This window comes from Rhamphochromis sp. 'chilingali' (assembly GCF_963969265.1).
Source record: "Rhamphochromis sp. 'chilingali' genome assembly, chromosome: 9".
Taxonomy (NCBI): Eukaryota; Metazoa; Chordata; class Actinopteri; order Cichliformes; family Cichlidae; genus Rhamphochromis; species Rhamphochromis sp. 'chilingali'.
This window is the reverse complement of record NC_137936.1, coordinates 8,548,987-8,562,425: the sequence shown is the minus strand read 5'-3', so window position 1 is coordinate 8,562,425 and position 13,439 is coordinate 8,548,987. Positions and strand designations below refer to the sequence as shown.

Below are 13,439 nucleotides of genomic sequence, written 5' to 3'. Positions count from 1 at the left end.
GGGGATTTATATGTGCATGGAGTTTGTAGTGCAAAGAGCCTAAATATAAAAAAAAAAAAAAACAGGGCATCTGTTTCTGCTTTACTGCTGCAAGTATGTCTAATTCAATACTTTTACTGTTTATATGGTCACAAATTCTGAAACAGCTGATACACAGCAGATGGAAAACATGTCTCATTGCTTTTCAATATTTTATTGACTTGAAAACACACCACATGAGAGCAAATTAAAATTTTAACTGTAAATATTCTTAGGAGTTGCCATGAAGACAGAAAAAGTGCTCAAAGCTCAGACAAAGAACCCAGTTCTTGTGGTAAAGAAACACACAAGCATCCAAAAATTGAGATTAGGAAGAGAGATGAGGCAGTAGCTGAAAAATATAGTCCACTAGGCTGCATTGCAAAGCACAAAGCTGAACCAATCCGTATTTGCATTTTGAAACTGGTTTAAATAACTCTTTGGTTTAAAAATAAATAAATAAATAAAAAAGAGGTCATAAAACAAACAAACCACCTGCCTCTGTGTTAAATTTGAGAATTTCTTAAGTTCATCGTTTTGCTTTTACAGCTTGAAAGTCCTCACTTGCTGCTCTCCTTCTGTGTATTTGCAGCTTCCAAAAAACAACTTTGCCAAAAAACTCAGAGAGACCCACAGAACAGAATGACAGACTGACCAAGATGCCAACAACAGCAAAAAACATCAGACGAAGTGAGTGAAGCAGGCGGAGACCTAAACTGAGCTAAAACCAGAGAGACCATTAAGTATGACATGTAACCGTTTTTGTGGTCTGCGAGCAAGAAGCAAGAAGAAAACAACACGAAGGGCATCAAAGCAGAAACATTAACAGGATCTGAGTCTTTCTGAACTCTAATTTTGTGGCTTGACTGAAAATGATAAAGACAACATGCAAAAGTTGTCAGCAAAGTGCAAATTATTGGTGCCCAGTCACCTTTTGAATTGAAATAACTTGTGAGTTGTAATAATAATATTGATAAAAGTAATAAAGGCAGAAAATGTTGCAAATGTTTGAATTTTTTTCTTTATGACATGAAATCAGAGTTGTTACCTGAATAAATAGCACAATACTTTTCAATATCAAAATTCTGAAAACACAGTGGTATATTATTGATATTGTTTTTTGCTTGTCTTTTATTGCAGCGTTTCTACCAGGGAAGCAATTCTTCTGGAACTGAAGGAAGCTGCATACGGCCAGAGGTTAAACAGGCCTGGAATGACATTCTGACACCTTCAGTTAATGAGCAATTAAATGTGATGGGCAGGTTAATTCATACTGTCAAATGAGTTAATTTCTCATGCCTTTCCATCTGATGCCATGGTGATGTTTACTCGGAAAATAAGGACATAGCCTGCTTACATCTTCAAAACCTCCCTTTTCCCTCATCGTCACTGTGATGCATTCAAGGGGCAGATGTAAAGTTGCGGTAACAGTACTTTAGCAATATGCTAGTAGAACAGAAGAGCAGCAAATGTAAACGGAGCAACGTTTTTCTACGTGGTAGAATGTTAAAGTGTGACTGAGAGAGAAGCACAGGACAAGAGAGGAAGATGAGAGATTTCCAAAGGTGACGACTGCAAGTGAAATTTTATAAACTAGAAATTTAAATCTTCTGTTTATATCTTGATCTTGATCTTTTTAACAATTTTTTTAAACAAAGTTTCAGTCCAGTATTCAACAAAATCCAAAGTATTATCCTGCTTATGTTATCTGGAAATACACTTTACCATATTGACAGCTAGTGTTGCCCCTAGCTGCTGCAGTCCATACGCTAAAATGTTTGTAATGACTAACATTAAATGCGTAAGCTAGCTTAATGACGCTAAACTTGCTAACGCTACAGTACAGTACCCAGTCTACTTTTTTTTTTTTTTTTTTTTTTACAATTATTAAGTACATGGGATAAATTTTGGTTTGATATCGAGACTCATGCAGTTCTACTGGTACTACCACAAACTACCAAATATCTGGTACTTCTGGCATGCCTAAAATGTAATGTGATTAATTTTGATGATATTCAGAAGTCCATTCTGGAAAACCATTTAAATGTAACCACACAAATTTTAAACCACTGATCATCTTCGCCACTATGACAACCACCGCTGCCCCTGAGGACACCGAGTGTCATCTTTCTTCCCGGTGTGCTCGACACCTGTTATAACTGTGCCCTGCACACAACCCCCATATCAGCTTTCCATCCAAGTCCAGTGTAGAGTGTCATCAAATGCTGTCCTGACATCATTTATTTCTAGTCCAGGTCTGATTCTGCAGGTAACATTGCTGAGGGAAGACCTCAACTTGTTGCTTAGCACACTTTTGTGAAGTGCTTAGTAAGCACACGGCTGATACAATAGTATAAAGTAGGTTAAAGGGTACTCTCACATTGTACAAACCCAGTACACAAGCCTCTTAGGAACACAATGCAACCTTGAAAATAAAAAACCCTCTAGATCAAAGTCGTATTTTTCTATTGAATTACAGGTTTTCCCCCTATGACGCAGTTTCCTTGTCATTGTGTCACACTCCTAAATCTTTCCTGCATGTTAGAGCTAAAATGCAGACGCTCATCCATGTCCGAAAGCTCAGTCTGATCTGTCTGAGTGAACCAGCAGGATGCTCGTTTTCGGTCCACAGGGCAGGTGATAATTACTTCCTGCAGATCGCTCTAACCCACCCTCCACCCCCTTTGCCCCCAACTCCTCCCCTCATCCCAAGCTGCCATGGTGAAGGTGACCGCAGTTGGATGATTTCTGTCTTTCTAAACTCACGCGATCTGTGAGCAGCTAGTGTCTGCATGTGTATTAGCTGGAGCGGGGGCGTTGCTTTCCACTATTAACCCAGTACAAGAGGAAGCTCAGGTAACCCCTCTATTAATGATGAATGCTACGCTCTAGTGAGCGAGCACCTGCAGTATCCAGCCATCAATATATACACTCTGTACGGCCACAGACCCACACAAAATAAATTTATAGAGATATGATTTGAAAAAAAAAATCAAACCAATTCAGCAGGAAATTACTTTGTGAGGAGTTATGAGGGCATCGCATATTCACAGAAGTCTCCAGTGTGTGTCTTTAACATGCCTCTAACCCTTCTGGCACTAAATGTGTGAAACACTCACATGGGGTTTTAAGAGCTGAGGAGTATTGATCATTGTGGGTATGAAGCTGTGGGGTATGTCTGCTTGGGAAGCACGGTTGCTTTTTTCTTTCCAGCTCCACCACCATGTACCTCTCCATTTGTGCCTGAGAGGATAATAATAGCAACTCAAGCCCTTTCCGTCCATCCCTCCGCCTTTACCTTACACACATTTGCCGGGCAGGGACTCTCATTCTGAACATTCAGGCTTTTAAGCACCCGCCTTTACATCACCACCTCGCAGCTCTCCTAATGTGTAATTTGGGTGTAGTGTGTATTCAGGAGTGAAATACAGAGAAATGGGGAATGATTACAGGAGAGGGATTGTTGAATAGATAGAGAGAGGTGCACAAGCGGCATCATTTCAGGGAGAGTCACTCCCCTCCATATCTCCAAAAAAAAAAAAAAAAAAAAAAAAAAAACCTCCCGGGCAAGCCGACAGCAGCAGCACAGATAGAAAGAAAGGTGGTGGAGGGCTTTGCTTTGTTGTTATTTTCATTTTCTCAGCCTCACAGCAATTATATTCTAGTCGGAAAAACAGGCAATGATGAGGAGCAGGAGGAAGAACAGAAACGGGGGTGTTCACTTCTGGAGCGGAACTGTGCACTGAGCTGTTGGGTTCAAGGTTCCCTTAAATGCCCGAGGATGTGGCTGAAACTGGGAGGAGGAAGGCGCTCCTCTGCTCAGGTCTGCTAGAAGATCCACATCTCAACTGCACACCTGAGCAGCAGTACACAGTGTTATGATTCAAGAAGTCTTATGAATACAGACAGTTGGGAAAACCAGGAAATGTAAGTGGATGGAGAGACATTGTTTAAAAATGGTTATTTGCCTATCCTGATACCAATGTGGCATTCAAATGCCTGTGTCTGTCTATACCAGGGGTGTCAAACATAAGGCCCGGGGGCCAGAATTGGCCCGACAAAAACTCTAATCCATGAAGGAGTGCAACGATTTCCTGTTGATGAAGACTGTTCACTCCCATTACCATTCATACTCCACCAAATTAAATAAAAGATAAATGAACAAAAACTTTATATTTTATTAAAAAGGTCCTGATAGTTCATTGCACAGACTTTCCTACAGTCTGTGGAATCAACTATTGTGACTTTTTTCTGCAATTTTACTCATGGTGGCTGTATGTGGTTGACATCCCTGGTCTATACACTCAAAATAAATTATTATTAATAATAATAATAATAATAAATATCTGACTGTACTTGTGTAATGAAATTAGTTAAAATCAGGTCAAATGAAATGTACTTAATTGGTATACATTCAGATTTTCTTTCATTATTAATTATTTGAATAAGTAAATCTTTGATTTTTATATATTTCAGTTGCATTTTGCATTTTAAAATTAGGATGAAGAATCATTACTTTGAGTTTATGTGTTTGTATCTGGCTCAAATTAACAGCACCGCTTTTTCTTTAAAAATAATCAGATGATGCCAAAAAACTGGTATCCACTGCTTCATAATTTCCACATTTGTCATAAAATGAGTGAGTCCGCTCTAGCTTATGCATCTCCCCGGAAGCTTTATTAAGGACACCGGTTATTCCCGAACACATTTATGTGGGTTTTACTGTTTATCCTCTGGAATAAATGGGAACATTACTGACCCGCTTGCTGTTGGAATCATAGTAAAAATAATAATAATAATAATTCCACGACAGGGTTTTGCAGCAATAGAAACAAGTATCACTGAAACTGCTTCTTCTGTTATCTGTACACCCTCAGTTATTCTCCGAATTACACAAGGTTGGCAAACATTATCGCTGGCTGGATTATGGTCACAGGCAATGACTTTCTTTGGATAAACAAAGCATGTACCAAAGAAACGTTAGAGGGAAGAGGATGAGGCTGACGGTGGATGAATAAAGCACTGGACTGTGACACCAAACAGTGGAGTGGACAACCTTAGATCCTGAACAGAATCCTTTCATGACCCTTAAAGGTGCAGAAATATAACCATAAAAATGAATTAATAACACTTTTGGTGATACAAGTAGACAAATTGCAAGATGGGATTTTTGGCTTGTATTCACTGACACTTTAGTGATACTGCAACATTTCAGATGCCTAATTAACAGCACCTTGTCACCCTATCTCTTTAGATACTGTTGGGACCCCTTGTTGTCATTTGTTAACTCACTGGGCTCCCGTACAGCCTGCAGGGTTATGCTCCAGATAAACATCTTGTCAAATGAGGAAGTAGAAAAACTGACAGGACAGCGGTGTCACCCAGAAAGCAGGAGTTTGAATGTAATGCATCACAGCTAGTTTTTGGACTTAACTGGGAGTTTGAACTGGGACTGGAGTGTATATACATTAGCTGTGTGTAAAAAAACAAAACAACAACATTATATAGCAATATCTAATAAAGATTTTTAAAAAAAGGTGGGCTGTGCTATACTGTGCAAAAGTCTTCTGAAGTGGACCAGCTTTCTTATCAAGACGGTCGCCAACTGCCTGTTTCGCCCAATTTGAACACACTTATGTTGGTATAGCCATGCACAGTTGAAACTGTGATTTATTTTACCACAAATGTTACCCTTTTATTCTGTGCCTGTCCCTGGTTCAGTAGCCACTGATACGCGTGGGTAACCCGTGAATATAACCTTGTGTCCATCCTTTAAATAATTCATAAGGAGGTGGTCTTGAATGATGCATTTTGAGGGGGAATTTGTCCACAAACTGGGAAGGGCCTGCCCTTAAACAGATTGGAGCTTGTTTTAATGCAGTCTCTTTTATCTAAATGATATGGAAACAGACTCCCAGAGGAATACCAAACCCAGCTCAGATCCACTCTCCAAGGTTGATGCAAGTGTTTTCTGCTTTATTCTGAAGGGAAATAAACACACAAACAGAGTCTGAGCACACCGCATTAAAGGACCGCATCCCTCAGCAACCAAGCGAAAACTATCACTGTACACATGTGGCATTTTTGGTACTGCAAATTTTGAAACTGGCAATTAAAGTGGGAAATTTCCCAGTGTCTGTGCTTTGAATGCGAAACTGTGGTCCAGACTCTTTGTTTTACTCAGGATGTCCTTTCTGAAAGGAAAAGAGATGTCTGCACACTGCGTAGCTGTTTCACTACCAATGAGGAACAGATTCCTGTTGACACAACTTTTCAGTGATTATGTTATGGAAAGAACTAGAGTCATTTACTGCAAACACTGGAGGACTGACACATTAGTGATAAAACATTTAGGACTAAATATTTTCACTAAACGTCCGCATGACCTCTTCATTCAGATGTCCTGAGGTCTGGTGATCTGAATAGATTTCCACTGTGAATATAGATTACTGATGACCCACAAACACTGAACTGAAAAACACTCCAGCGTCTGACCTTTTAATTAGGCCTCAAGCACTCCGAGAGGTCTAATCAACACACATTTTTTGCTTTAGTTATGAGAAATATTTTTGACCCAACACTTGAATACTGTCAGATGATCAAAGGGCAACATCTATTTTATGTTTGGAATTTCTGCAAAGCTAACTCTCGTTTTACAAATGAAGAATTCAGTTTCACTCATTTCCCGTTAATGCAGTCATTGAGACTCCAGAAGTCCCTCATGCAGTAGCAATTAAAGGAAATGAGGAGATGCACAAAAACAATGCATTTTAAGGCCACGAGTTCAAGCTTCCTTAAATTTAAAAGAAATATCTGAACACAAGTCACACAAGAGACTCTTCTGTGATTTGTTGCTTTTAACAGAGGGAGAAAACAAAGTTAGCATAAACACAGAGATTCTGCTAGAGTTTCTGTAGACTGATGCTACCTACCACAAATTGGTAGATACAAATCGTAAATGGCCGGCAGCATCTAAACATTTCAGTAAAACTATGTTAGCTAATGCTATCTAAGCATTGGATTTACACACGTTTAGTTACAATGAGTGAAGAATGCATTCTGTACCTCTGAAGTGTTAAAAAATGTCATGTCAATACAGTACTAATGCACTAATGCAGATTTTTGTTGGTGCTCAAACGATACTAGTTAAGATTAAGATGGCACCTGCTCTGTTAAATATACTTTACGTTAGTTTTATGATATTTTGTCTGAATCTCGTGCCCTTGAAATACCTGATGTCCGCTTTTAAAAGTTTTCACAAGCTTGCTAAAGGAGCAAGCAAACTTTATACTTCTGTATAAAATTTGGAAGAATTGCTGTTTACATCATCATGTCACATGGCACTCTTTGATAGTAAGTTTGATCTCCCAGAGTGGAAGACATCTCTCAGACCAGTCTGGCAGGATTTCTGCTTGCTGAAAGTGCTGGGTTGCATGAACCTGCATGGTGACTGTATCACATAGTCTAACTGACAAATGTTATCATTCATACCTATGCATGATTAGATGCGTGGGAAAGAAAAAAATGCTGATGAGCAACTTTTAACACAAAGCAGGTTCATTGAGGAGAGGTGAGAACACGTCTCTTCAATGACGTGCACCTGTGCAGCTTAGGTCACACTGCACAGGTGGACTTGACGTGGTGTTTATTACTGTTTACCCTTTAAAAAACCAGCCCTGTGGTTAAGGCTGTTAATGGACTCTAATGGGCAAATGACTCCTATGTGCCGAGGCAAGCGTTGGAATATTCTGCGACAGTTAATAGCTTTATTGAATCAGAAGCGCTGACCCCATTAAAAGCAGCTGAACATCCTAGACTAAAAGTCAACACAAAGCAGCGCTGCCTTTGCAGTTTGCCTCTGTATGTGAGTCAAAAGAGAAAGACAGGCAGCACATGTTGCACTCATGAGGCACAATTTCAATATAGTCACCTATACAAAGCAGCCCCGTGCCTTTGTTCTGTATCACTCACACACTTCCTGTCACTGGGTTTCCTCATGCCAGAGCTGTATCATCACAAATGAATTCCACTTTAAGAGAAGAGAAACTCTTGCCTTGACTTCTTTTCTTATATAGAGAGGCTCAGTTTAAAGTATTTTTGTTTTTCACCATCCACACACTTACACAATACACTCATATGAGACCCATACAGGATATCACGTGCTTGGATAACCATTGTTTGTTTTGGCCAGGAAACAGGATATTCACACACAGGAGAATGACCGGCTGACCACAGAGTACTTTAAGACTTTTGCATTTTAAAAAAAAAATGTTCACGAGTTCAGTTTTATGCTGACCTGACGGCGCACCACAATTGTTACTGACTGGGACACACTAATCATTGACAACGTCATAAACACACCAGCAAGTCACTCACGTTGACATGTCAACAGTTCAGCACCCAGCTGACACTGGGTCAGTAGTAGTCACGGAAAACGCAGGCGGGTTGCACAGTCATAGGATCCAGTCATAGTCACAGTCATAAGATTTGTGTTTTTAAACTTTTGCCACACAATATAGTTTTTCAAAGAGTTGATGAAGTGTTTAATTTACAAGCTTGGAGTATGGTGAAGAGCAAACATCTTGTCAGGTGTCACATGAGCACATACTGATAATCCAAGACAAACAAAACAAACGGTGTGGCTGCCAGAAAGCCTGTTACAGGTCCCCTCACACTGTGTTTACATTAGATTATTCCAGAAAAAAAAACAAACGGTTCTAAGCGGTATGTTCCCGTACGAATGAAACCATTCTTACCGTATTTCTTTTGTTGTGATGTGATCGCTCCTACTTATTGTCTGTCCGCAGAGCGTCTGAGCGCACACCGGTCAGTTTGAAAGGACAAAAAAAAACGCGCTCCTTATTAAAAGCGGGTGCTTCTTCACAATGAGACTTCTTGCTAAAATGAGGAGCCGCTTCAGAGGAAGTCGTGCTGAAAAGTCCAGGAGGAGAAGAGGCTGCTGCCTGCTCGGCATAGTAACCTTCTGTACCACACTCCACGCACACGGCGAGTCCCATCCATTCACACTCCCCGCCTCCTGCCGGCTTCCTCCTCCTCTTCGCTACCTTCCACTGATGCCCTGATGGGGCAGATGAATTTCCCACTGCTGCTGTTGGGAGCCAATAGAGAGGCGCTCTCTGCTGCCCAAATCCACCATTGCTCAGCGGAAGAGACAATTAAAAACAAAACACTGTATCAGAGTAAGCCCAAGATTAACTACTTTCAGTAATGGAGATTTAAAAAGCGATTCAGCAATTTATGTTCGTAAGACCGCTGTAATTTTAAATGTATTCCCTATTGCACCAGACTTAGCCAGTTTTAGTCCATTAGGCATAGTTAATCCCTTCGCACTGGCGGTTGTACCGCCCCAATATATTTATGTTGTTGTTAACTGTGCACAATAGACACACAAATAGCAAGCAGCTTTTATGGCGATCATATGCGAGTTTTACCAGAAGTCAGAGAAGCGTTTTGTCGAAGTGGAATAAAGTGTTATATATTTCCCACAGCTCAGTTTTTACACGACGGAAAAATGAATGTGAGTTTTAGAAAAGGATCAGGGATGCAAAATGGCCCACGACCAGCTAAATGTCTTCTCCAACCGATCCAAACAGGTTGCTGTACAAAACACCACATGACAAATCAATAAAACAACGACAACAACAACAATACTTTGGCGGTGAGAGCTGAAAAAGCTCCACAGCACCAGGTTTTCAGTAGATTTTGGGGACGGCCAGGTGCAACAACTTCTGATATAACCAATCATTCATTTTTATTTTGCTCATGTTTGCTCATGTTAGTTGCTCATGTCAAATGGAGCACCTGCAGTGCCAAATTCAAAGGGAAACCCTATCCAAACCCCAGTTTCCCACAGCTCCTCTCCTTGGAGCCTTTTAGCATGTTTTTACTCACCGTTTTGCTTTTCTGACAGGCTGCTTTAATGCTTTGGTTCACTCTCATTCATCACATCATGTTTATCCATCTGACATCACAATATATTTGCAATACTGTGCAGGGAGTTGAGGTTAGATTGCAGGCCTGTAAGAACACCAGTGTATTATAGACTTTCCAGTGATCACAGGAAAGGAAAGGAGTGCCACACTGTTGTGCCTACATGGGGTTGGCTCAACAATAGGAAAGCTGAGTAATCCACAGAAACTCCAGGAGAAAGGAAATGGGAGGGATGAAACTGTCCATTTTATTATGAACCAGCTGAAGTACATGCTGGTGTTGCTATAAGGTGACGTTCCCTTGGCTACCTCAGCCTTGTATATGCATGGAGGAGAGAACAAAAAAAGGTCCTCATGTTTAAACGAAGGCGTGCTGTGCTACTGGAGCTAAATGCCCACCAAACCTAAATGAGTAACCCCAGGGACATCCCCAACCCCCCTCCTATTTGTGAGGATTTCTGTGAGCTTGTGATTAGGCTCACCCCAGTGCCATGTGTGCACCAAACCCCCCCAAACCTCCTCACATGCACACCAAATCTCTGCTTGGCCTTGGCTCCCATTGAGATTAGCCCACTATTGTTCTGATGACACTTCAAATAAGCTGTACTCTCATTATGGTAATACAACAGCACCATTGTGTTACCCAGTTATTTAAAAAAGACAAAGAAAAACAGTAACAAAAAAATGTCCTATATGGAGTACAGAGGGAAAGCAGATACATGTAAAAAGAAAATGGAATAACCAAGATAAGAAAACCCTTATTTGCAGTACATGAACTCATTTTTACCTCACAGAAAACTGAAGATCTGAAAACTGAAAATGTATCTGTTTAAGCCAAATAAATGCGAAGCAGCTGATTTGAAGCTGAAGTTAAACAACTGACAAGATGGGGAAACTCTCTAAAGAGGGCCTTAGTTTGTGCACAGGGAGGAAGCCATGGATTTTAAACACAAAGGGATTATGTTGTGCTCGTGGAACAGATGTTAGCACGTAGACAAGTCTACCCTCCTGAGAGTGGCCTCTGACTGACATACTGTCACACAGTTATTGGCCCATTGTTGGTGTGTATCCTGTCCTCTGGGTCTTTGGTTGCATTTTGCCCCCACCCCCTCCAGTAAAGCTTAACTCACCCAACACCAACCTTGACCTTGATGGGCTGCTAATGTCATCTTCCTTTATGTTCTGACAGACATTAACTCCGGCCAACTTCCAAGATCCTCTCCAAGCAAACTCCACATGCTCATGAATAGGTTGATATGAACAAAGACTGGATGACAATAAGTAAAGTCAACAATAAACGAGCACTGACCCTCCCGTTCCCCTCTTTTAAACCTTCAAGCTGTTGTGCCGTGGTCCTGTGCCACCAGTTATCATTCTTCCTCACAGCTTGGCCTTTTCAGCGTGTCTTTAGTATTTTCCAGGTCAGGGTGAATTAATTAAGTGGGTTTTCACTAAATGAAACCCAACCCCCACATATTCTGTAAAAATGAAGGGCTTTTTAGTTCGTTGTTGTGGGGGAAAAAAGATCATAGAACACAGACACTGTGTATAGACAGTGAAGTTTAAATTTAAAGAACAATCAAAACCAGCCAAGAAAAAGAAAAACAAACCTTTTTGCATTTTTAAATATTATGGCTGTTTTTATTATATTCCTCAAACCATATTGATGATTTGCCAACATCTGCCACGTTCCTTTCTGCTAGCTGTTCAACGTTCATGGCAAACATGCAGTTTATAGGCTGTGTAATTATTTCTTTAGGGAAGGGGAGATGACTCTTTAGGGTAAAATTAGGCTTCCAGCAATCTTCATGCACAACACACAGGTAGATAATTTGAGTTGCTCCCTTATTTCCCGAGGCGTCACCACAGCTGACAGATCTCCAGTTTGATGTGGTACAGATTTTCTGTCCTTGCTGTCACACCGCTTCCATTTATCCAATCTTGGCACCAGTACTATGAGTACACTAGCTTGTGAGTCCATCACAGTACCAACACCGTGTTTGACTGTTGATATTGTGTTCTTTTTATGGAGTATTGTTTTTATAACAGACATAACGGGGCTCAAACCTTCAAAGACGGTCAGCTTCTGTCTTCTCAGTCCACAGAATATTTTCCCAAAAGTCTAGCGGATCATCAAGATGTTTGTTTTCCGGCAAATATAAGGCAAGTTCGTATTTTTTTTGGTTTGTTTTTGTTCTTTTGTGAACTCCTGGATGAATTGTCAGTGCAGTCTTGGAGTAATTTTGTTATGTAACATTAACAGTTGTTTAATAATTTAACAAAGAAAGGCAATTACTTTTTCGCACAGGGTCAAATAGCTTTGGACAGCGTTTTACCCTTAACAAATGAAGTAATCCCTTAGACGCTGAATATTTACTTACTCAAGTTATCTTTGTTTAATATTATAATTTCTTTGGTGATCTGAAACATGTAAGTGTGACAAATGTGCATAAAAAACAAAACCCTGAGATATGAGGATGCCACTTTATGTAGCGATGTCCTAATGTATTTCTACCCCTTTATTAATGTCTTCTAGTGTATGTTTTTCAGGCTATCTATGTATTTGTATCAAGAAAGTCATGTTTTATATCTTGTATAGTTGCTCAGTGAGACTTAGTTTCTCTTTTAATTGAATTAGTTATTTAATTAATTATTTTACTTTTCTTTTATTTGGTTTTTATTTATATCTCATGTAATTTTATTTATAGTTCCAATGTACAGCACTTTGTGTCAGCTGTGGTTGTTTTAAAGTGCTTTATACATAAAGGTGATGATGATGATCATCATGTAGTAAAAACTAAAGGTAAGCCAGTATGGGATGGGTAATTTCCCCTTGAAAAACATCTTTTTGCTTTTTCTTTGTCTTCAAAATCTCATGTGATCACACTGGCAGAGAATCGAAACCTTTTGCAGGTTTTTGAGATTATTAGGACGCAGCTGGAGAGATACTGACTCAACAGGAAGCCAAGTAAAGACAGAGCACTCACACTGACAGGACAAAATCACATGCTGTGTGTTATAATGTTGTTCAGCCCTATGTACAAATGTGTTCTTTTTCTAATTGTTTTCTTATCTAATGTGCAACACTAGATTTTTTAAAAATAAATTTTAACTTCAATCCAACAGCTGTACTGAGAGAAGCAGCATTCACACGCTGTTGCAGTGCCACTATGTGGACTAGATGTGTAATGCAAGCTTTAAATGTAGATAGGAGCTTATCAACACAAAACACAAATCAGTTCCTATCACACACTTTCACTTCCAAAAATGTTGGCATGGTGCGCAAAATCTCACTTAAAACAGAATCCAATGATCTGCAAATTTTATAAGCTCATATTTTATATTTTTAAAGAAACAGCTGGAGGAAAACTTTACTGTTAATCAGGTTAAGTGGAAACAGATCAGTAACATCACTGGATATAAAAAGAGCATCTAAGAGAGGCAGAGGTTATCAGAAGTAAAGATGGGCAA

At 39.8% G+C, this 13,439-nt stretch overlaps 1 protein-coding gene across 9 annotated transcripts in view; it reads right to left on the bottom strand.

The window, feature by feature from the left end:
• Positions 1 to 9,054, bottom strand: part of frmd4ba (FERM domain containing 4Ba) — a 43,305-nt gene extending 34,251 nt beyond the window's left edge. For 6 of the 9 annotated variants that reach the window (XR_013972730.1, XM_080890997.1, XM_080890998.1 and 3 more), the window contains exon 1: positions 8,775 to 9,053. The gene's annotated coding sequence lies outside the window, so the exon portion shown is untranslated. Of the gene's footprint in view, positions 1 to 8,774 lie in introns of all 9 variants that reach the window. The other 3 variants (XR_013972729.1, XM_080891003.1, XM_080891002.1) reach the window with 3 other exon arrangements.
• Between the last annotated feature and the right edge of the window lie 4,385 nt (positions 9,055 to 13,439).